The following is a 23,722-nucleotide window of genomic DNA, read 5'->3' as shown; positions in this document are numbered from 1 at the left end:
CAGTAGCAAGTAAATTTTGTATCGCCATTTGACTTCAAGCATACTCCAGGTATATAAAGAAAAAGGGTTACTATATTTCAAACCACATGTTTCCATATTGGGATGAATAACGACAATTCTGGGGCAGGAAAGAAAAAAAAGCAAATGATGTGTAGATTATCTCTCCCTCACAGCACGGTCTGGTGTTGAAACTATTGCCAATGGAGAGTGCTCAACCGAGATGGAGAATGACAAAAAACTCCCCAAACTACACACTGTCATTGACAAATTCTCAGGTGAAACAGAACCATTTCAGCATCACCACTGTGTTGAAAAGGGCTGAACCGTACCAGGTACTTCTGTCTGGCTCTGTTGTTTCACAGTGGCCAAAATGCCAAGCTGCTCCCCGCAGTGTTTGGGAAATCTCTGGAACATGGTTGTGCAATGAAGGATGACGCTCCTACAGTGGGTGGAAGACTGAAGAAGATTGTTGATGCTCCCATTCATAATTCTTTACCCCGTCTTTTGCTAGATGAGGAAACCTGATAGACATAAACCTCCCTCGGTCCACCCCACGTTGCAGGGTCTATTCAAAAGGGTGTTGGGCTTTTTTGTGGAGACCTGGAGATCCGATGGGCTTCCAGCATGGCGGCTTCACAACTGACCACGTCCAGGTGATGAACTGACTTGTAGAGAAGATAAACAAATACAACCGCCAACTGAAGCCGTGGCACTCATCTGTGACGAAGGTGCTCTGAGCCGGCTGGAAGAGATTTCTCTATTAAGAGCTCCCTGGGGACTGGTGCTAGCGTGAAGCCTGTGTCTGCCTTCAGGGACCACGTCGTGTCCCCAGGAGGGCAAACGCAGCAAGCGATTGTAACTCTTGCCCTTACTGAGTGAGGCAGAAGCGCATGGCAAAAGGAAAAGTGCAAAAAGTGGTTTTGTTTCTCTAAGTTTTGTTTCTCTAAGTGTCATTTTCAGAGAAGGTGGCTGCAAGATTTCATTAGCTGTTAATCATTTAGTGAACAGAATGGCATTTCCAAGTCAAACCTAACCCAGGACAAATAAATACATTGTGGTGAGGCTACAGCTTTGTGTTCATCCTTGTACGAAAAGGCAATTATAAAGCAGTCGCGTTGCCTTAATCTATAAAATCTGCAATTCACCATCATTAGTAGAGATTAAAGTGTGTTCCCTGGTCATATTTTACAGAGCAACACCTATCCTGATATTTATTTCTACAAACAAATGTGTGTAAATATAAGGATCTGTCTCTTTGCAGACAACTGGAGGAAAAAGAGGCAAATGGAAAATGATGGAGAACTAGAGGAACATCAGTACAGTGAGTGTTGCAAGAATCCTGAAAGAACACACTTCTCTTTAAATGGAAATGGGATAAAAATCTGCACAATCAAACCTCTCTCATTGCTTTTCCACAGTGTGCTGATGCTCTGAGGAATGAACAGTTCAGATCCCTCCAGAGCCCATGCGCTAAGCTGCACATCCCTAGCGCCGGGCTCGCTTTCCATTTTAATCCTTTTTCATCCTCCTCCTCCCGGGATGAAAGGGACGAAAAAGTTCTCTAATCAGATTCATTCGTTACAAGTAGAAGTTGCTCGTATGGGGCCCTGTTTCTCTAGAAAGAGGTTTCCTCTGTGAACATGTGTCTCACTGTCAGTACAGCCATTAAAAGACCTTGTAGCACAATAGAAAACATTCATTGCAAAATCCAAATGCTCATTAAAATACTGAAAGGTGCTTAACAATCTGCAAGTGCATATGTAATGGTATTTCTTGCACGGGCTCTTCCAGTGTCAACTCTGAAGATGGTCTTATCTTGGCTTCTCATTATCCTCCGGCAGCGAGACCTCTCAGGACGTTCACCCCTGAATGCAGGAACTTTCGATGGCAGATGTCGATCAAGGACATTCTTCCCAAAGGAATCTCTGCCAAAAACTAAAATAGGAATTTTGTTGAGTTTAGACATTTAAGATTATCCCCAGTATTTTTATTTCTCTCCCTATCTACTAATTCTAGCAGGTCCATGGAGCAGGGTCAGGATCTGGCCAGGAAGCCTGTCCTGTCCTCCCGGGGTGCCCAGGTCCTCCTCCCCGTACCCCCTGTCCTGCGGAGGGGCTGCCCAGGATGCAAGGCTTCAGGGAGTGTGTTTCCCCACCTAGCTCATCTTTGACTTCATATATTAATGAGGCCAATAAGGCCCAGTGCTATGAGTGATATATTGCATGTCCCAATCCTTAGGGATTAGAGGACTTTATGGTAAAACAGATTATTAGTTAAACATCAGTGTGTTTGTGGTTGAATAATTGCTATACCTGAAATCCTCTTCAATCAGCATCCTGTGCTGAAAATGCCATGCATCATAAATAAGGGGTTTTAGCCTGGCTCTTTTGCAGTGGTCCCTGGAGACAGTAGAAGGAATCAATAATAAATTTAAGACCTGGCAGGTTTCAGGCTGCTTGAGCTCCTGAAATCAGAAACCCCCATCACCTGAGACACAGGCTATACAGACAAGCAAATGCCAATGAAAATGTTGTTTCCACATTCATTTAACCTGAAGATAAAAGGTACAAAAGGCTGAGATTAATGTCCCACTTCTCACATCCACCCTTGCAGGTATATAGGAGGTGCAGACTGAAAAAATTATTTGCAAATTATGATTATTTTGGCTTGTCCGCAGAAGATAAATGTGCTCTGTACAAACCCAGACAGCCTGCCAGGCTACGTGCTGATGGGGACACAGCTGAGATGCAGAGCAGCAGGGTTGTGCTTTCCGCATGCTTTAGGAAGGGCTGGGCACCAAAAAAGCCACATGTCCAAGTGCTTGGGAACTCAGGCAGGTATTAGATGTATATTTAGCTTCATCTCCACAAGTAGACTGACATCTTATTCAGGAAATCTCTTTAGGCTTCGGTGGATGAGACCAAATACCTGTGTGGAGCACATGGAAATACCAAAGCAGTTGTGTTTAAAGGCACAAGAGGATCTGCGTGTGTGTGTGTGCGTATGCATGCGCGCACTGTGTGAGTGTCAGGGTGTAAGTGAGTATATAACAGAGATTTATCAAGTATGACTGTTTAGTGGAAAGGAGAAGAAAAATGAGAGATACACTTAAGAGTAGATGTGGATCAATAATTTTCTGAACAATAATTTTGTAGAAAAAGCGCGTGGGTCTACGTATGTGCCGATAAATGGGAATTTCAGCTGAGAAAGTATACTCTATTTTTTGTTGTAACAGGTACCCGTTTCTGCCCCGTTTTATTTTACTTTATGCTATTTGTGGTGTCTTATACCTGGGAGACTATCATTCAAAACTCTTTTCTAACGGGAACACTTTAATTCTTAAAATAACACTTTTAGCTCTTCTGCTAGGAAATGCTCAGCTGCTTGTCCTTTCACCGCTCCCCTCTCCTGCGAGCTGAGATTTGGGCAGCCCAGAGGTGCTCTCCTCCGCTGCCGACAGGCTCTCTTGTGCAGGACGCGGCTCTGAGCTGGGCGAGGGACGAGCGGCCAGACCCGAGCTGCGCTCAGACGCGTGTCCTTCTCTGGGCTCGGTGATGGTGATTATTGCTGAGAAGCGTTTCTCTTGCATACCCCGTAAATTGGCATGTTAAGGACACGTCCATCCCTGGCTAACCCTCCTCTGCAGTCACTGGCTAGGGACAGGACCCTGGTTTGGAGATTGCCTTTCCTTATGCCTTCCGTGAGAGAGAAGTGTGTTGCCGAGCCCAGGGCACCGCTTTGGGCAGGTGTTGGAAACTGCAGCAACCGGGAGCTTCTCCATTAGTGCCTTCCTGGGAGGACAGTGGTTTCTAACCAAATCTGCCAAGGGACTGTGCCCCGGGGCTCAGCCACTCCACCGAAGCCCGTCTCCATCCTCTGCTCCCAGCTAACGTGGCGCAGGGTGCCCACGGCCGGCGCAGGGTCGGGTTTTGCCGGGTGGGACAGCACTGGCAGGAGGGGACCGCGTGTGCCCAGACCACAGCCCCTCTGCCCTGCTCCGGGGCGGCCCCCGGCCCCCCCAGCTCCTGCAGCGCTCGCGGGCGGCCGGCTGCCAGCAGAACTGCTGCTCCTGACTTTCCTCAGGAACTGACGTGATTCAGTGCATCCCAGAAGCTCACCCAGGGATATTATAGAAATGTCTTAACCACTGTAAGCTATTTTAAGAATAAGGGGAAAAAATATGAGCTATGAGATAGTAGTGTAACTCCTCCGAGCTGTAACCTTGCCGGGTAGAACCAAGGTTGCAGCACGCAAGCACCGAGAGTCCATTCAGCATTGCTGGAAGCTATTTCCTCTTCCTCTTTTTCTCTTGCTGATTTATATTATTGCTGAGGAATGAAGTGTTAAAAGTAAATCAATAAATTGCAGCGAGGCTCTCTGTGGCCAGCAGTAGCTTTTTGTCACGTTGCAGCGTAAGGGCATGCGGCAGCCTCGGATTAATTTACGTGCCTGCAAACCCACTGGTGTGATCCCCGGGAGCCGGGTGCTGTGCAGGGCACTCGCTGCTTTCTCCGTTTCATTCAAAACCCTTCTGTCTGCGGCCATGTGTGCTCTGCGCTGCAGGTGCCAGCAGAGACAGCAGAAGAGATCTGAAGGCATCAGGAATGGTGCTTCCAAAAATACCTTATTGACATTAATGGGCCATATCAAAGCAAAAAGGGTTGGAAAGCAGCCCAGATGAAAGAACGCATAAAAGGTAGAGTAAAACCAAGCCAGTTAGGGATGGAGGAGAGGAAGCAGGCAGGGAGGACCCCAGCGATCATGGGGGATCCGTACCAGGAGTCAGCTGAAGTGAGTGAAATGCGAGGATGGGATGAGGCAGAGGCTGGGAGAAGCACCTTCCCCGGGCCTCCATGGTGTATCTGCTGCTGCCATTTACCTGCCACTTTCCAAGGGTGGGGACAGAGGCACTTGGCAAAAATTAGTCAATAATTTCTTCTTCTTGGAGTCCACCTAACTTAGGGTTAAAAGGCTGCTTTAGCCCAGCTCTCCAGCAGTGTCAAGAGCCCAGCACCAGCATGGAGGGGCTGCCTTTCATCTTTGCAGGCGTCCAGGTATCCTCCAGCACTCCTTTAACCACTTTTCTAGCCTCATCACACAGAGAAGATGGTCCACAGTGCTCGATGCCACGTGTTCAGCAAGGGTGTTGGGATCCCAGGGGCTGTGGAATATTTATAGGAAATTATACAGCTGGTTGAAAGTTTGCTGTTGCTTTCCCCCCACCAAGAAATTCTTGTCCTTTTTAAACCCCAAGCAAAACAGTTTAAATAGATCAAGACTTGCTTCCAACATAGCTTGCAGTGTGACTTTCCCCAAAATAGAGGACATTATTTCAAAATACATTATGCCGTGTCGTTTGTGCAGATTCTTTCCCATTGACAGGTGTCAGCCTAGACAGATCATCCTCCTGCTCCCTCCCGGTCGGCATCAATCTGCTCTGAACATGGCAGTGCCGCTGAGGCTTTGACCTTCACCAGGCAGCGCTCCCCGGGCATTAACTGCAGAGCTTGCCGGTCACCTCTGAGCAAAGCAAATGCCATCTTCATTTCAGAGATATGGAAAGGGAAGAACAGAGGGGTTAAAGTTACGGCTGAACACACTACTCGGCACCAGAAATTCCCGCACGTGGTCGGCTCGGGCAGGTACCGCTCAGACCTACATCTCCCAAACCACAGCCCCCCAGGGTCTGCCCTGCTGCCAGGGCTGCGGGTGCAGCTCAGAGCAAGCGGTGGCACCTTCGAGGGGGAGCAGACATTTGCTATTCCCAGTGTTGGAATTTGAGTATCTCATTCTGGGGAGTTAAATGCAATTCAGGCCAAGCTATTGCTGACTTTGTCCACCCAGCACGGTTTTCATTTCTGTCCTCCTTGATTACTTGAATTTGACAGCTCTTATTCATCCTCTCTCTGTGGCCAGCAACCTTGGCATTCAGCTCAGTCCTGTTCTCCCGAGGATGGTATTAATTAGACGCTAAAACTGTCGCCATGCTACCGTGGCAGAAAACCTTCGCAGCCAGTGACCTGTGCTCTCCCCCGGTGCGCGGTGACTTCAGCAGCTTTCCCGCGCCCGCTGCTCGCGTGGCCAGGCTTTGGCACAGAGCTGGGCACAGAGCAAACCGCGCCGCCAAAGAGCTGCACCCACAGCCGTCCCTGCTGACGGTCCCAGGTACAGCCGTGAGGGTGGTAAAGGCATCAGCAGAGTGGACAGATAAGGATTTTGCAAAGATCTCAGAACAAAGGCAGGTGCTGTTAATGGCTGGACCCAGTGCCACTGTTCGCCGGTTTATTTGTGCTCAGAGAGGGGCTGTGAGCCCCAGCTGGGGGATGTAGCTGAACACACACAGACCGTAACGCCAGTCCTCCGTCCCCAGAGTTGTTTATTCAGGTTCACCAGTTTGGCTGACTTTAGCCCCTGTTTTGATCTATCACAGCTTACTTGAGAATTGCAAATCTAAATGGAGTTTGAGACTTAGAGATCTCATGATAATGAATGCTTGTATGGATTTTCAAGTTGGAGCTACTTTTGTATTCCTTTTGATTAATTACAAGCATATGATTTTTAGCAATACCATGCTCAAATCCCACACTTATTTCCACCTTTTTTAAAAAAGTCAAGGAAGGCTGTGAAAAGATTTTCATTCTTAACAACATGTTTCTGTGACATTTCAGCTCTTCTTATCTGTAAGATGAAAAGAAATGCTGAGCCATATTCACCTCATTTTGCTGCTTGAGAGGGGAGCTTGATTTTATACACAAGTATTTTGTTAAATGTACCAAAAAAGAGGCAATCCAAGGCCTTACCTCATTTGAATCATAGTCCAGAGCAAAATCATATTATGAGTTGGTTGCAAATACAATAGCGAGTAAAAGGAAGGAGGGGAGGGGTGGTATAAAAAAGCCGGCAGAGACCTCCCGGCGGGGCTGTTAGTGCCTCTGAGACTCTGTCCTGCTTTGCACTTTCTGCCTCGCGCAGTAACAAACTCGATCCATCCTGCCCAACTCAGTTAAGATCATAAGGGACATTGCAGCAGAGATCACAGGGAACAAGGGCCAGCTGGGGAACAGGCACCAAAAATTGCGTACGAATGAAGAATTTTCATTTCCAATTTCATAATTGCCATAAAAATAGAACAAGTTCAGACATCTGAGGGACTTACAGTAGCCTTATTGCTTACCATAGGCAACCAAAGAGATTATTCCATATAACTATGTTCCACTTGGGTTGTCTGCCTTTCTGTATTTTGGAAATATTCAGAATTTTTACCTAGCAGAGTACTTTAACCTTTCCTACCTAGTGCATTTGGAAAATCAGTTGGCTACATTTCACAAACAAAAGACTTTTTTTTTTCCAGTTCTTTGCAGGTTTTCCTCGGTTCTGTGCAACCTATATGCATGCAAACTCGTCTCTTTGGTCAGTGGATGTATGCACATGCATGCACATACCAATCTGTGCAGAGGCTAATGCAGGTGCAAAGCGTTTGTGTGTGGAAACAGATCACATCTTGAGGCAGCAGAGTTGGAGGAGGCACACTGCGAAAGCAGTCTGATCAGTCTGATCAGAAAGCAGTTCACATGGCATCAACTTTTTGTGTTGTTTCACAGCTCACTGAGAGAGGCATGCACCTCATAAGGCTCAACAAGTCTTGGAAATATAAAGACAAAGCACTCTCTTTCCTCCAGCAAGATGTTGCTGCTATTTAAGGTCTATTATCCTCCCTCTGCTCACACATTGCTACCATTAGTGTTATAAATGGGCTGGGTATACAGAGAAGAGGAGAGACCCCCAGGGTAGCAATTACTAGAACTGAATTGTCTGATGCAAAAGGCAGCATTACCCTGGTGTAATTTGATCATAAAATAAATTGCATTGCCCATAAACTTGCTGAATGGTAGAGTTTCCCCCACTGTTGTTTCCGTGCATTTGGAGCCAGAAGTACCGCAGGGAAATAGCCCAGCTCCGGCCTGCTGTGGCCACAGCCGCACTGAGACTCCAAGGAAAACTGTCACGGAACATGAACAAATGAATATTCATAATGAGATTAAAGTCATCTTTGACATGGTGCCAACGCTCATCTTCCCCAAACAGGCCTGGATGAAAACTGTGTGGCACAATGTACCTAAAATCTTGAGCAATAGCTCTTGGGTCTCTTGCAGGAAGGTATAGTCCGTTGTGGGTCTGGCGGGCTCCTCTCCCCCTCCTGCCCCCAGCCCCTCCAGCACCTGCCCCTGAGCCAGAGAGGAGCTGAGCACCCCGGGGGCGAAATCCTGCTCCGCACTCAGAGACCCTGGCACTTCCCCACCAGCCCCCCCACCTCCCTGGACCTCATACCCAGCCTGGGTCCCCACCTAGCAAAACAGGCGCTGAAATTGTAGACTTGATTACAGGTCTCTTTGTTAGCCGGGTAAACAACAGATCTGATTACAGGTCTCCTGGCAGGTAAATAACAGGCAATCATACCTCTCCATAACGTGATTCTGGGGCTGTTGTAATTTCAACAGGTTTGAAGCGGGTCAGTGTTTGTATGGGGAACCTGCAAGGAAAAAGCAATAAGAAGTGGTGTTTATACACGAGGATGTGAACCAACGTCTTATTTGATGCTAGGAGACATTGCTATATTTTAGATTAAACTGAAACACCAATTATTTGTGGTTGTCAGAAATTCCAGTGTATAAAGCAAATCTATAGTCTGGGCAGAAAGCAGAGTGGGAGCTGTACTGGATGCTGCCTTCTCCACTTCTTGGCTTTTATGACTGTGTATTGCTATAGATAATATCTGTGAGAATGCTAATTGCATCTTTAGTACACTGCTACGTGGTGATCAGATACCAAGGTGATAAATAGTAGGGGCTACAAATGAATAGCTGCTGTAAAACAGCAGGCTTTTTAGTGCAAGGCTGGGCATGCTTTGTCTTGTATCCATAGTATCTCTCTAAATTTTTTCTGTACTTTTGTAAGAATCCAAAGTAGCAACCAGATTCTTGTAAAAAAGGGAAAATGTACCCTGGACCCCTGGGGCTGAGGCTGTAGGCTGCTCCCTCTGTCTCCCTCCTGTCCAACCACTGGGAAACAGAATAAAACAGAACAGAACAGAACAGAATAGAATATTTCAGCTGGAAGGGACCTACAAGAAGGGTGGCTGAGGCACCCTGGCTGTCCCCCGCTCCAGCCCTTCCAGCCCCAGCTCCCAGGCACCTTCGGGTGCTGCAGAAAACTCCCAGTGTTCCCCCATCTCCCTGCATCTCTTTCTCTAGCTGCTTTGGTCATCTTTCCCCTTGCTCCAGCCGCCCCCTTCCCACCCCCCCAGTACAGTGGGGGTCCCCAGCAGCGCAGACACTGCTGGAGCCTGGCTGGAGGTGGGTGGCACCGCCGGGGGGGGCAGAGCCCAGCTCAGGGACCCCAATTCAGGTGCCGGGGTGTCTGTCGAGTCAGCCCCTCTCCTCCTGTCCCAGCTGGGCTCTGCTGCGCGCTGGGAAACATGAAGCCAGTGGATGAGAAGTTGAAGTAGTTTCCTATCTAAGGCATGTGACAATTGAATCAAATTCCATAATTTAAAAATATATTTTGCATGCCAATTCCTATTGTGGGGGCAGCAGGTTTCCATTTATGGCCCCTAGATCTATCTTAAACCAAGGATGTCTGGACTCTTGATTAAAAATCAGAGGAAGAAGCCACAGCAGCAGCAGGGATGAGGAATCGACTCTCAGATATGCAGCGGAGCTATGAGGCTGACCACGTAACAGCCCCATTTCTTGGAAGCAATATGAAAAATCACATAATGCAGCAGCAGAGAGAAAAATCACAGTCCGTGGAGAGATGTGAATTCAAGAAGAGCTTGATCTCAATACCACTTGATGGTGAGATTTTTAACTAAAAGCAGTCATTGTTGATGAAGTTTTGCTGCAAGCCATGAAACAGGAGGGTCAAGAGCTTGCCAGGAGAAGACATCATCATGAATAAATAAATAAACTTAAGTGAAGACGAGAGATCTAAAGCATCTGAAATTGCAATAGCACTGATCACAGGGCTTCACTGCCATGCGTTTGATCTGCCAGTATAATCCTAAAATGGGAACGGCCTACAAATTGCAGAATATGGATTTGCGTAAAAAACTAAGTCATGCATTTGAGAAGATCACACATTTTAATTACAAATGACTCTGGTATCTATAGCTGCCTTTTCCAGAGCAGGTAGAACTATGGTACTGAGATTTTATGGTACAACACCTAAGTTTTACCCCCCAAAATGCCCACTGTGCAGCACACTAGCTTGAATGTTAACGTTAGGAAATCCATCCCACTCCCCTCTGATGTAGCCCCAGCCTGACGTGCTGCTCTCAGGGACCTGTCTTCTGCACTGGAGCCCTTTTTAGTGGTGTCGGTGCTGCCGGGGCTGGGACGGAGGGGTGGGATGGATTGGAAAGGCTGTCCGCTGCAGCAAGGAACAGATTTAGCTGACTGAGTGTACAAGGGGGAAGGGAAAATCAGGAGACAGACTCATTTTTAGGAGTGCTTTCGGCAACTTTTCCATCAGTGCTGCTTCTTCCCCTGGCTCACCTCTGCGTTCATTTGGCTTCCTCACCGCTCCTGCCAGGCTGGCAGAAAGGAGAGAGCTTGGGCAGGCGGCAGAATGGCTTATTTGAATGAGAATAGCAATAAACTGTTACGTTTAACATTAAAACTATTTGTAATGTAGGAATGAAGGGAGATTAAAAGGGATCTTGGTACCATCATATAGCTGCTAGAAAGGTCAGGGTTTTTTTATTCTTTCTAAATATTCCAAGCGGAGGTGAAGGACCAGAGGAGGATGTGGGCAGGAGTCCAGGACAGCGACATCCCGAGCCTGACGCGCGGGTGTAGCATGGGCAAGGCCCGATTGCAAACTTCACCTGTGCCCAGCCCCGGGTTCCAGCAGCGCTTTCTGTCCCCAAAACTTTCCCTGACAGATACTCAATATTACACAATATTTAATTTTCTTCTTTTTGATCTAAAAAAGCTGCTGGTTTGGGGGACTTGCAAGCACAAACTTTGTATTTTTTTTGAGGTTTACTCATTCCCGTTTTACAGACACCCGGCAGTGGGTGTCATTCCGTGGTACAACACACGCACAGTCACCATATCCACCAGCAACCCAGCCTGAGCAACGTGTGGAATAAGCAATTTCACACAGAATGCACATACACTGCACATTTCATAAGCGACAGGTTGTTTGCTACAGATCCAGGCTACCAGTGCCCGTGCTGTATCGCTCGCTCCTCTTTTTAACAGTTGAGCTACACAAACGTCCTATCTGTTGCTGTTTAATTATACCTTGATGCACACATTTTCCATAGTTTTGTGAATGTTTTCTACATCTTTTTTCACAAGAGCAGAAAAACTCCATAATGTGTTGGGAATGAGGAAGAACCTGGGAGGAGACCAGAGGTTCTCTCAGGAGACCAGGAAGGCTGCAGGAAAGCAATGATTTGATAATTTGGAGGTCCTGTGATGACAAACCTAATCCCTATGGCTATGGAGAGATAGGTGAGAGCTGGAGGGATGATTTGGGGAAGATTCATCATTTATACACCTAACAATCCTTTCAGTGGAGGTAACAGTATGTTTGTCTCCATTCCTTTTGGTGTTTATTAGATGCAAATTTACTAACTCATTAGGATTAATAAATTCATTCGGAGGTTACTTCCAGGTTAGCCTCATGATGAAATAAATGGCATTGGAAATCCAATTAGACACAATGATACAATAATTATATAAGAACATAATCCCATCTCTGCAAAAGCAAGACAGGTGCAGAATTTCAAACCTTTTTGCCATGGAAAACCACTAGATTACATGCAGTCAAATGGGATTTGCAGCTGTAAATTCATGCATTCGTGCTTATCCTAAGGTGGTGGTGGAATAACGATTGCTCAAGACAAGCCCAAAGATAAACACACTTTCAGGGTCACAGGCAGGAGACCTGAGCTTATTAAAGTATGTTCTAATACTTTTGGAGTTATTTTCCTTTCTGCGGTACGCTGTGTACGGCACGAATTCAGAGGCTCAGAAATTCTGTGTTATTTTTATAGAGACACTACTAAATCTGTTGACCCTGAACAGGTCCTGCAAACAGTGACTTTTTTATAAACGGTAAGTGAAAAAGAAATGAAGAGGTTTCAAATCTTTGAAAATGGTTCATGGAAAGTCTTCTAAGAGTTGAGTATCTTACCTGTCGCAGACCTGCATATAATGAACCCTAGTGCTGCACACATGCAACTTGCTTGTGAGCCATGCTGATGCATTTTAGGGAGCTGGGATGGAGGTGACAAGTAGGTACTATACAAGTTAGTTTAAATGCTCTGAATATGATTAACTAGTTTCCATGAAAACAGCCAGTTTCTGTACATCAGGTCCTGTACTGCCTTCAGGAGGTGGGCTGCGGGTACCCACGGGTACACCGGGCAGACCTCGTTAGGGGTTGTGCAATTACCAGCCCAGTTTTCAGGCAGCTTCAGGATCTGAACATTGCAGTTCATCATGCTGTCCAGCGAGACCCAGAGAGCATCTGGAAGATGAAAGACAGTTGGTGCCTATAGCCTGGATATATATATATATATATATATATAACCTTAAGAACCTGGGAAATAACAGCATCAGGAGAAGCTGTTGTATATTACTCCCAGGATTGGCAGGATGCCCCATATTTCTTTAGTGGCTTTTGACCCAAAATATGTCTGCCTTTTTTCCCCAACTTTCACATCCTTTCTTCTGGGTTTGAGGAAATGCAATAGAGTATTTTGCCGCAGGTTACAATCACAATGACAGGAAAATAACCAGGAGCAGCTGGGCTTTGCACTGCCGGTAGGCAGTAGTTTGCCTTGTCTATAACGCAGTTGAAAGGCAGGTCCCAAGGAGTAATTAGCACTACCCAGAACTATGTACAGCCGCTCCGCAAGAAAAGAGTGGGCTCACTGGTCCTTCATGCCAATTTTCTGATTAATAACATCCCAAGCCACTTGATGCACTATTGATTCTAAATTCAATAAAAAGAACTGGCAGCTGCTGGCAAGGCCACATCATTTTTCCGCTAAAAATGCAAGGCAGCAGCACGTTTCCAGGCAGGGTAAGGTGGTGGGGAAGCCCCCGGAGAGCTGTTGTCCTCCCTCGGGGGAGAGACCAAGTCTCCTCCGCAGCGGCGGGGTCTCCTCCTCTCCCGGGGGTCAGGCAGCAAGCGCAGCATGATGTCCCTCGGGATTTGGTGGCAGGTCCTGGTGTTCACTCTGACAGTGCTGCGGGAGGGGAGGGAGAGTGTTTCTGAGGTCCCCGTACTGTTATCAAGACAACACTGCATTAAAGGAAAAACCTCACTTTGTTTAGGTGGCTTTGATACCTGAGCACCAGGATTTTGGCTAAGAAAATAGCTCGGTACTATGGACTTTTTTAATATTAAGCAGAACGGTTCTCCCGCGTTGCAGAAAGCAGAACAAGAAGAACAAGGTGGGGGTTTTTTCAAAGAACCTGGCTTTTAAAGTGTCAACATTCTTGCCATAAAGATAGTTTGTTGGTGTTTTAAAACACTCCAGTAAATCTAATGCCAAGAAAGGGAAATTGCCTGCTGGTTTCTTTCATCCCAGCTGCACGTTGGTCGAGAGGAGACAGGAAAGGTATGAGAGAGGCCAAAGCGCTTTGGTGGGTTGTACGGGAAGGGAAGCCCAACCAATAAACAAAAGCTGTTCAGTCCTATTAACAACCTAGGAGAGAAAGGCAAATATATAACAGTGAGCAGAAGGCAGCTCAGAAAGCGTAGAGAAGCCAAGAAATATTGAGCTTTGATCCAGAGAGAATATTTCAACAAACACCGAATGCTTTGCAAATATTCACTGCTTGCAATAGCCAAAACACATGGCAGGGAAGGAGTAAGGAGCACATCCCCGTTACTCCTGGGTGAGCAGTAGGAAAGGGTTAATAGGTTTGCAGAAAAGGAGCACACATCTTCTGGCTCACTGACACTGGGAAAGGCATCCTTTTCTAATGCAGAATTTTCCACAGGAGCTGCCACCAGTGGCACCTCTGAACCGGGAACAAGGCAGCTCCTTCTCAAAGCTGCGCCGGTACAACCTGCTGCTGAGCCAGGGAGAGGTAAAGCATTTTGTTTCTTGTAATGACGAAGGGAAACAGCAAAGTGAGTTTTTTCCTGCTTTTTGGCAGGGAGTTGCATTCACTCAGGGCTGGATTTTCAGGGGTGACAAAGAAGCTGTCAGGAGCTCTGGGTAAAACCAAGGCTCTGAGTGCTCAGCCCCAGCAGACCGCTGGGCGGGAGGTGATTTATAACCCAGATGTTCCCATTTTCTCCTTCTCTGCTTGTTCAAAGCCACAGCCCCACCACTACTTGCCTGTTCTGCTGGGGCAGCGTTGCCCAGGTCTCCCACGAAGCGCGGGCAAGATCTGGGCAGAGCCGGGTTGGTGCTGACACCTCCCCGCGAGCACAGCATGGGGGGCTTTAATCCGGCACACCCTGCGCCGAGTGGCATCATGCAGACGAGGAGCCCCGGGACTGAGGCACTGGCATAAGCACATGCAAATGTGATGAGCTGAGAATTAATAAAAGCCCAAGAGACAAACAAACAAGCAAGAAAAGGAGTACCCGGCCATTGAAACAGCAGCTTCTGTTGGGGAAGCATTTGCAATAGTGGAAGGCCTGTTGGAGCCAGCCTGACCTGCCAGCCTCACAAGCATCCTCTAATAAAAGAGAATAAAAGAGGTTATCTATCTGCTCTATTGAGACCTTCAAATTTTCATCTTAATGGGACATGGTGCTTGACAGATTGAGCTCCACTGAGCAGCTCATTGTAAATTCAAATGCAGGCTCTGGGGCTTATTCGAGCCACTGAGCCTATTTTCTTCCCTTGTTTGCTGGCTGAGCAGGCGGCTGCTGGGAGTGATGACTGTGCGGTTTGTCAGCGTCGGCTTCCTGAACATCAGGCTCTCATCTCTCTGCAGCCTCTTGCATTCGCCTGCCTCCCACCCAAACAGGCGTGTGCAGGGGTAGGAGCTGCGTGGATTGAAAGGGGAGATGTGGCGCCGGGGCGGGATGGAAGGAATGATGGGAGGACGACGTACGTACTTGTATTCACGTATAGATTTAATTTCACGCGTGCAATCACACGTGGGCGGTGGGCGGAAAGCAAGCACGTAGGGTCCGTCGGCACGTGAAAGAAAGCAGGCACATATCGCAGCGGGGTGCAAAGGAGGCAAAGCTAGGGACACACATGGGGTACAGCCTGGCAGAGCCGGGAGCTCGGGCTTGGAAGCAGCGGGCAATGCAGCGGGGTTTTGTTCGGCTGGGTCAGGGTCTGGGGCAGGGGGAGCAGCGAGCTGCAGCCCAGGCTGCCGCTGGCATTTCAGCCGTGGTGCCAGCAGGTCTAAAGGCTTCTGTCGCTGCTGTCTGCTGTCTCACCTGGAAGGCAATGGAGCGCCGTACCCTGTCCAGCTGGCAGGAGGAGAGATGGGCTGCAGGTGGTGTGTGCTGGAAAAACAGATTTTTTTGTGCTTACCTCCCCAGGCTGGTGTTCAGCCGCAAGCCTGGGAAAGTCTGTTACTCTAAAGCCAGTTACTCTAACACTGCGGGGTTTGTACCAAGCCCCCAGAGCAATTTACCTGAATTCTCAGATTCTTCCAACTCCACGTCTCCTGCGTTTCTGGGGGCTGCAGGGCCGTGCTGCAGCACAGGGCATCTCCAGCCTGCGGGAGTCATGGCCGGGCTGCCCTGGCAGGGAAACCGCCTTTCTTGGCTGCAGAAGGGCACAAGCTTCTCACATTCGGGGCATAATGCATTTCATAAGAACATATTCCAGCATGCCTAAGGAAGGAGGAGGAGTGTGGCAGCCGGAGTTGCAGCGGGACCTGCTGCCGCCAGACCTCTGGGCCTCGTGCCCTCGGTAACTCCAAACACAGAGCGTGTGCTCTGAACAGCAAGAAAAAAGCCTTTAAAGCATGTTCTCGTAGGTGGTGATCTCCACAAAGCAGCAGTGGAGGGATCATTGCTTAGAACCTGAAAGTTGGCTGGAGAAACTTCGGGAAAATACCAGGAAATGTGCAGCAGGGGAAGCACCAAGGCAGGAGATCAGGCTGCAGGGAACCTAACGGGCATTTCTGCCTGTGCCTGCTCTAAGCCCTTTCTGTGCCTGCAAAATGCCCCACAGGTCATAGATTCTTTTCATTCCTTCTCCCCATTAGTCCCAGGCTTCTGAGCACAAAAGACACATTGATTCTTCTGAAGATTTCAAAGGAAAAAGGCGGTTGCCTCTTACTGGTTGGAAATGCAGTTCTGCCCATGGTTAGATTTGGCCAAATTCAGCAGAGGGAGACCATGTTTTTCTTCTAGGTGTGTTTTGCCTTGTGAAAACCAGACCAAAAGTACCGATTTTGCTGCCTTTTTTATTGTTCCTGATTTTCAGAAGTCTCTGGGATATGAATTATGTAGAAGATGCATAGCAAATGAACTGAAGCGCTGGCAGGTTTTAACACAGCCGGAGTACTGCCCGTGCTGAGCGTCCAGCTCCATCTGTCTGCAGCAGCTCCTCCAGCAGCTCGCTCTCATGCCACCATCCTCCAAAGAGCATTTCGCTGGTGAATGGGGGGGCCTTTCTGAAACCTGTGCAAACTCTGTGGGCAAAGGGGGATGATAACCCCTGTGAGTCCCCGTGGCCCCGGTGAAGCTCTACGAGGTGAAGACACCTGGCGAGGGTGCGTGTGCTTCCACTGCCAGTTTGATCATATATCCATGCCCCATGTCCAAATAAACCAAATATGACCCAGTGATATAAATCTAACCACAAAACCAAGGGCGTGAATTCTCTCCTTAAAAATAAACTCTCATTTGTGACTTGGAGCCTGGAAGCTGCACTGACTTTCTCAGCTTGCCACCAGGTCTCAGAGTGGCTGGTATTTTGTACATGCTTTTGTTTTTTAAACCCAAAGTTCTACCATTTTTTGCTTAAATCCACATTTAAGCACATTTGTGTGCGCTAGGGGATAAGAGAAAGGTTTTATTGCTTGCATTATTTATGAATGGTATGATTTCAGGGCATCTGTATTAAAATAAGGTTCCAACTGGAAAATAATATTAAACAAGATAAGTGTGTATATTTGTTTCGTAAATCCATAAAACCTGATTAACAATGATGCTCCTAATGCTTGTTTCATCATTAGAAGACTTCCTGTATCTGTACCACAGCGCGGCACTGGATGCTTCGATGCATTAGGACGGTGCCCTGCAAAGCTGTTTGGTTTATGCTGAACTTTGCTGTGCAGCAACGCATGCTTTAATCAAGGGTTTGGTTTTGGTTTTAATTATTATTACTTTCTTTGTCTATGAATTTTGGAGCTGATTAACAATACAAGAGATTGAAACTTGACTGTATTCTGCCAACGCAGCTGCTGGCTCCCGAAGCCATGACTAATGCTTTCTGTTTACTCTTAAGGTTTTCTTACTGAATTTGTCGCTGTTCCATCCAACTGCTCGCTGGGAATGCTTTCTAACAAACATTGCCCCTTCCCTTGATGCGAGGCTGGTGTGCTTTGGGATGCATTTCTGTAAGTGCTAGTGGCTGACAACCCACTGCGTAGTGCAACAGCCAGAAAATAGAGTTTTCTGTTAATTTGCCCATATTATTTGGTAACAAAGACTGACTTCCAAACTAAAGCCTGAAGAGTAAAGGGCAGATGAGGACATTTTCTTGGGTGCGGTTAATGAACTGTCAGACCCCTTTGGGTCTCCTTTTTGTGCCAAGTACTGGTAATTTATTTCCCTGAGAACAGGATTTGTCAGTCTGGAGGGGACAGAGTCAGTGAGCTCTGAAGGTTTCCCAGAGCCCATGTGACAGAGAGTGGTGATGTTCTGCGTGTTACAAAAACCTCATCTCCAGAGGCCCAGAATCTAAACCGGAGCTCTCGCTGGTTGTACTTAGTGGAGTCACTAAAATCCTCAATGATGCTGGGCAAGAGTCAGAGGCGAAAGACGACTCCTGGGAGGTTGCAAGTAGTGGCTGCTCAGAGAAAGAAGAAAGAATTTTAGATAAGAAAAATAAAAGGATCTCAGGAAATTCATATGCAGCTCTTAGTGAGTGTCTCCCTTGCAGTGAGACTTTCCATATGGCTCCTCCACAAGTGGTGAAAGAGAGAATTTTCTGCTGAAAAAAATAAGCCTGGAGGTGAAAACTTCAAAGGGGCTGAACTCTGAATCCAGCAAGAGCCTTATGCACATCCAGGAGCTGAGAAGAGCAAGTGTTGATAAAGCACTTCAAAACCTCGCCAAGCCTGTGATCAGGTTTCTCCTGCAGCTCCACTGCAGTAGGAGACGGGGCTTTGGCCAGCCATATGAACACCAGCACCGGTGGGGACCAAATGCAAATCAAACCCTTTGAAATTACACAAACATATTGTGTGAAAGGAGATGAAGGCAAGGACAGCAGAAGTGTCCGGCGCAGGGTGGTGCTGGGCAGGTTAAGGGAAACACTTGGGGAACAGCCTGAGCTCGCCAGCCCCAAAGCCCCACTGATGTAGACTTTGAGCAGCATTCAGGGCTCAAAACCAGGTGGGATATTCATGAGAGATCCACTTTTTTTTGGTGAAGAAAATGTACCTTTCAAGCTCGCAATGGAAGACGCGGGGTGCTTTGAGCTTTTGATGCTCCTAAATGGTCTGAAGTTTCTCAAGACGAGTGGTTCCCAGAGGAGCAGACAGGCACTGTGGGCTTGAAGCGTGGCCCGTTATAGCCAAGGAAAGATCCCCATGGACTTCAGGTCCCTAATTATCTGGTTTTGTATAGTAAATTACCCCTAAACTTTTGCAGGCATGTGTCCCTCTGCCTTGCTTGAATTATTAGCATATCCCAAAGGAAACGTGGAAGCCCAGACAGGTTCTTGGCAAAGAAAGGAGCTGCACAGGATGGGCGGCTGAAGTCGGGAGGAGCAGAAGGGAATGCTGCTTCTTGGCACGAGGTTGCTCAAGAGCCCCATGCTCTTGCTGGTGGCACACCAGCACCATGCTGCAATCCTGCTGGCCAAGGCCCAGGCACAGATCATTGCATTTTAAGGGCAAGATCCTGCTCTGGATTATAGCAGTATATCTTTGCCCTGTCTCTGTAGATCTCAAAGCACCCCAAGCTTGTGGCCCCCACAGCCACTGTTTCACCTCTCCTAGAGTGTCATGAAAGGAGAAGCCACGCTGTTCAGCCCCATAACTGCAGCTGGCAATGATAAATCAAACTGAACTGAGCGATTGCTGCAGGAGCCCAACTTCTCTGGAAATTAGGCCACCTCTGTTTAGATGTTGCATCTGAGCGTTGGTGGTTTGAAGCCTCTTGTCTGGTGCTGCCGTTCCTTCCAGGTAGTTGGAGGACGTGCGTGGACCTGTCAGGCAGGGGATGCTCAGCCCCAGCTGTGATACCAGGGTGCAGCGGCGACTTGCTGCCCGTGCCAGCACCACAGGCTGCGGTTCGCCTCTGCTTTCTGGTATTTTCCCCCTTGGAAAAGTTGAATTGCTGTATTGCTGGCACATGAAAGAAATAGGAGTTTTCTTGCTGCAAGCCATAGAAAGCAGGCTTCATTCAGTTCCTGAATAATTTAGAATACAAGCCTTTGATTAATTTCATGAGAAAAAGGAAACAAAGTTAGCTATAACTATAGGCCATTCAAAGTATGGATTGCCAGCAAAAATGTGCAAAGCGCTGTCATGAGAGGATTAATTACATAGATTAAATATTTTATAAGTTAAATAATGTGTATTTTTTTGAGACAAAATGGAATGTCATTTTTTCCCCCAAGACAGGGAAAGTAACTGTATTCACTTCCATTTAGCCCACAGAGCAACACAGACTCCAGTGACAGAGGAGGATGGATCAGGGCTGTAATTCCCATCTGGCACCAAAATCTATATTCTGAGCAGCATTTCATCTTCTCCCCAAGAGCCCGGCTCCAAGCTTTCAAGTCTCTGTCAGTTGTGAGGTTCTTCTGGGGGGTAGAAGAAAAGGGTCCTGGCAATTGTTATTCTGTCTATTATAGTATTCCAAGATCTGGAAGGAAAATGGGCTGTGTAGGGTGGTTTTAATTATTGTGTTATTGTCCTGGAGGATAATGGCAGTCTTTCAAACTGTCTTCCTTTTTCCTTTGCAGAAAAAAAGACCTGAAGCTGGTTTCTGACTCTGAACTGTCCAGAAAGCTAAATCCCTCTGCAGAAGAGTTTGCTCAGTGGCACACTGGGAATCTCCAGCCACTCTCCCAGGGGAGTCAATGCTAGAGGCACGGATGCAGCTGAGGTTTTCAAACCATCAAGCAGATTTGGCCACACAGGCCACCTCGCAAGCCCCGTCCCGGGCAGGACCAGCGCCTGAGCCCCAGCTGGCTGACGGATGCTGTGACCTCCCTCGGAGCCCAGCGAGGAGGTACCTGACACCACGTTCTGAGATCCCCGGGATACCCAGAGGTTTTGTCAGCTGCTCATTTGGTAGAAACACTATGCACTTGACTCTCACTCCTAATTAAAAGCCTGCTTGCTGTGCTGTGTCTGCAGGCACCCGGCCGGGAACAGGACCACAGATGGTGGGAGCCTGGGCGTTTGCTGCTCATCCTCCCCAGCACTCACAGAGAGCTCATCAGCAGGGATGACTGACAGCCTTTCCCTCCCAAGCACTGTCCACCAGCAGCTCAGGCAAATGAAATAAGTTACTGGGTTAGAAGAGAGCACAAAAAAGTCCCTCAGGGAGACTTTGAGGGGGAGTAAGCACTAGGTTTTGTCTTAAATCAATTCTGCAAAACTGCTGACCTTGTCACTGCAAAACTGCGGGTGCAGGAAAACTCTGTCATCTGAATTCAGGTTTACACGTCTAATTACTTTTGAATATGCTTGGATAAATATTCCTTCTTTTATTCACCCAGTTCTGGAGACTCCTGCACTGCTCAGGCACAGAGCAGTGGCCATGCCCTGGGAACCAGGACCAGCAAGAGCAGGGAAAGCTGGAGCTGGCTCCCATGGGAGCTCTCCATGGAAAGGCTCACCAGACTCTTTAGCTTGGGCACTAGACATTGTTCTCTGCTAAAAGGGCAAATTTTTGGCAAGCAAGGGTGAAACCTGCAAAACATATGGCAAGAGCAGGTTAAAAGGATGAACAAGTTCCCCAGTAACCAAAAGATTCACAGCTACTGGCAGTGATCCTCCAATTAGGCTTTAAGGAGGCAGGAGGAGGTCTGGCTGGGGATGAGGGTGAGGAGAAGGCTCATTGAGGTCACCTGCTTCTCCAGAGGAAATAAAAACAGCAGCACAGGTCAGCCCTGGAATAGGCTTTAGAGGGAGAAGGATGGTGTAAGGAGGATTTGCTGCCTGCTTAGCCTATGAGTAAGTAAGTTGTTTTTCCTGTATTTTGTTCTCCTTTTTTTGGTACAATTTCCCAAGGGTTTCCTCATGTTTTTCTCCCTGTTCAGTGTGGCAGGGAATGTGTCTGGGAGCTGGTGTGTGTGAGCAGTGCTTTGGGCCTGTGATGCTTCCCTTACCTTGGGTTGCTTTGTTGGTGGGTCAGTCTCAGGTATACTCAGTTTAGTGCCCATCAGCACATCATGGTTTACTTTGCTGCATGTGGGGAATTGTCATTTGTACAGGGGCATCTAACTACTCAGTAGCACTGGAATATCTCTGTTGTGAGAAGGAGAGAGGGAAGCTGCTCCTGTGGTTACAGTCTAAGTGTGCTTGGTGCTGCACAGATGCGTGTTGAGAAAGGTTGTTCTTGCTAATTAGCTCTGCTATCTTGGGGGAGGAGAGCGAGGAAGGATCCTCAGCTGTGTGCTGCTCTGCCTGCTGCTGCCAGCCCTCTGCAGTGGTCCCCCTGTCCCCTCCAGCATCTGGCCCAGCAGGATCCTGGGGAGTCTGCCCTCCTCTCCTGCACGGCAGTGTGTCCCTGTGTTGGTGGCAGGGCTTCTGACCTTTATTACTGCATTTTGTTTCATGTTAATGCCTCTAATGAGCTGAGCAGAGTCATGGTCTGCTGGGGTTACCTGTCCTCCAATCTAAAGTACTTCCATCCCAACTTGAGCATCAATCTTTGTGCTGGTATTTATTGCTTGATTCAAGTCCAAAATATCTGATGGGTATTACATTTTCTTCTTACTGAAAGTGTTTTATTTCCTAAAAGCTAAAGAAAATGAACAGACCCCCCATGCCTGTATAATCTTCTCTATTAGTATGCATGTCAGCTCCAAATGAAGGTGTGAAGGAAATCAATCACCCTTGTGAGGCAAAAGAGAGATGGAGCCCAGTAATGAGTCTAAGCCAAAGATGTGCTCACTGCCTGACGCTCTTTACGCTAATCTATAGCAGTTAAAACATGGTATCTTCTATTTTACAGTGAACAATGAAAGCTGCTAAAGAATGATGAAGCAGCCATAGATACTCCTGTGAGTCTTTCACCTTTAAGTGTTTCTTCTGAATTTTGAAAAATAAACTGTGCTTATACTCTCTAAGTGTTGAAACAAAAGGTGGAGCTTAGTTTCATACAAGGGAATTGTATGATTTATTAATTTTCAACATGATACACTGGAACTTCTGATGAAGCAGCTAGGAATGTAGTTTGGGCTTTCATGCTACTGGGCAGATGTGGGAAGCCTGGTTAGTGGGTAGTCTTCTTGGACAGAAATAACACCCTGCCATTATCTGCGTTTTGAATCAATGATTTTCCTGTCCTGCCACTGCCCGCTCTGCCCCTGTGGGTCCTTCTCCCCCCTTGCTGGGCTCTGGCACCACGTGCCAGCTCCACCTTGACACTGCTCTCCCCCCACCTCCAGAAGACGCGTAACCCCACCGCCTCGCTGCGTTTCCAATAAGCTGTTGCATTCCCCATTCGATCTCTGCGAAGCCTTTTCCTGATGTGCTGAGCCCTCGCCTCTCCCAGCGCAACTGCATCTCGGAGCACTCAGGCTGCTCAGGAACACCCTTTGGCAAATGCACAAAAGCGGTATGTGGGAAGTTAGAGAGCTGCGATGGAGCAGAAAACCCTCCTCTGTCTGGGGGTTGCTCATCCCCGGTATGAGCCAAGTCCTGCTCTGCCTGGTCCGGGTGCTCCTGCTGCGAGCAGGACCTCTGCCGTGGAGGCAGGGGAGGGTCCCACACACATACACGCACATAATGTGCACGCTTGCTGTCTCAGTAATCTCTCAGTCCTTCTCCCATTTGTGCCACTCTCCCCTTGAGAAAAGGGAGTTAAGAGGCAATTTGCTTTGGAAAATTACAATTATGTTATTGATTTGGTAAAAAGGAACTGTTTTATTAAAGCTTACAATCCTGCATGTTTCTTTTCCTTACAAATATCCTATTACATGCTCAGAGACCACCCACACGCTTTAGTGCTTTTACATTTGCCCTGCAATCTTTCATGCCAGTTGACTTTTCATTTCCAAATCCCTTTTCACATTAAACACAGACCCACACACTCTGACCCATTTTTCCTTGAAATAAATCATAATTCTGTGCCAGCAATGACTCAAGGTGTTCTTCAGAATTTGTAAACAGCACTAAAGTCTTGTGGGAAATGTCACAAAGTGTTGGTCTGAATTTATTAAGTAGTTTCTCAGCTTTAAATGTATATGTTCCTATACACAGCCTGACAACATTTCTACCTGTAATGGCTTTTGATGCGTGGTTGGTTGCTGGCAAAGCTCATGTCCAGTGTGGGGGCTCCTGAAAGCTCATGCAGAGACCTG

The 23,722-nt window shown here is 47.5% G+C and overlaps 1 long non-coding RNA gene across 1 annotated transcript in view; it reads left to right on the top strand.

Annotated features, from left to right (window-relative positions):
* The window catches only part of LOC115334867, a 77,580-nt gene extending 55,406 nt beyond the window's left edge, over positions 1-22,174 (top strand). The window contains exon 3 of the long non-coding RNA XR_003921280.1: positions 20,150-22,174. This is a non-coding gene — a long non-coding RNA (uncharacterized LOC115334867). The remainder of the gene's footprint in view (positions 1-20,149) is intronic.
* The last annotated feature ends 1,548 nt before the right edge of the window (positions 22,175-23,722 follow it).

This window comes from Aquila chrysaetos, chromosome 24 (genome assembly GCF_900496995.4).
Source record: "Aquila chrysaetos chrysaetos chromosome 24, bAquChr1.4, whole genome shotgun sequence".
Taxonomy (NCBI): Eukaryota; Metazoa; Chordata; class Aves; order Accipitriformes; family Accipitridae; genus Aquila; species Aquila chrysaetos.
The sequence above is the reverse complement of the archived record's forward strand: the minus strand, read 5'-3'. Positions and strand labels throughout refer to the sequence as shown.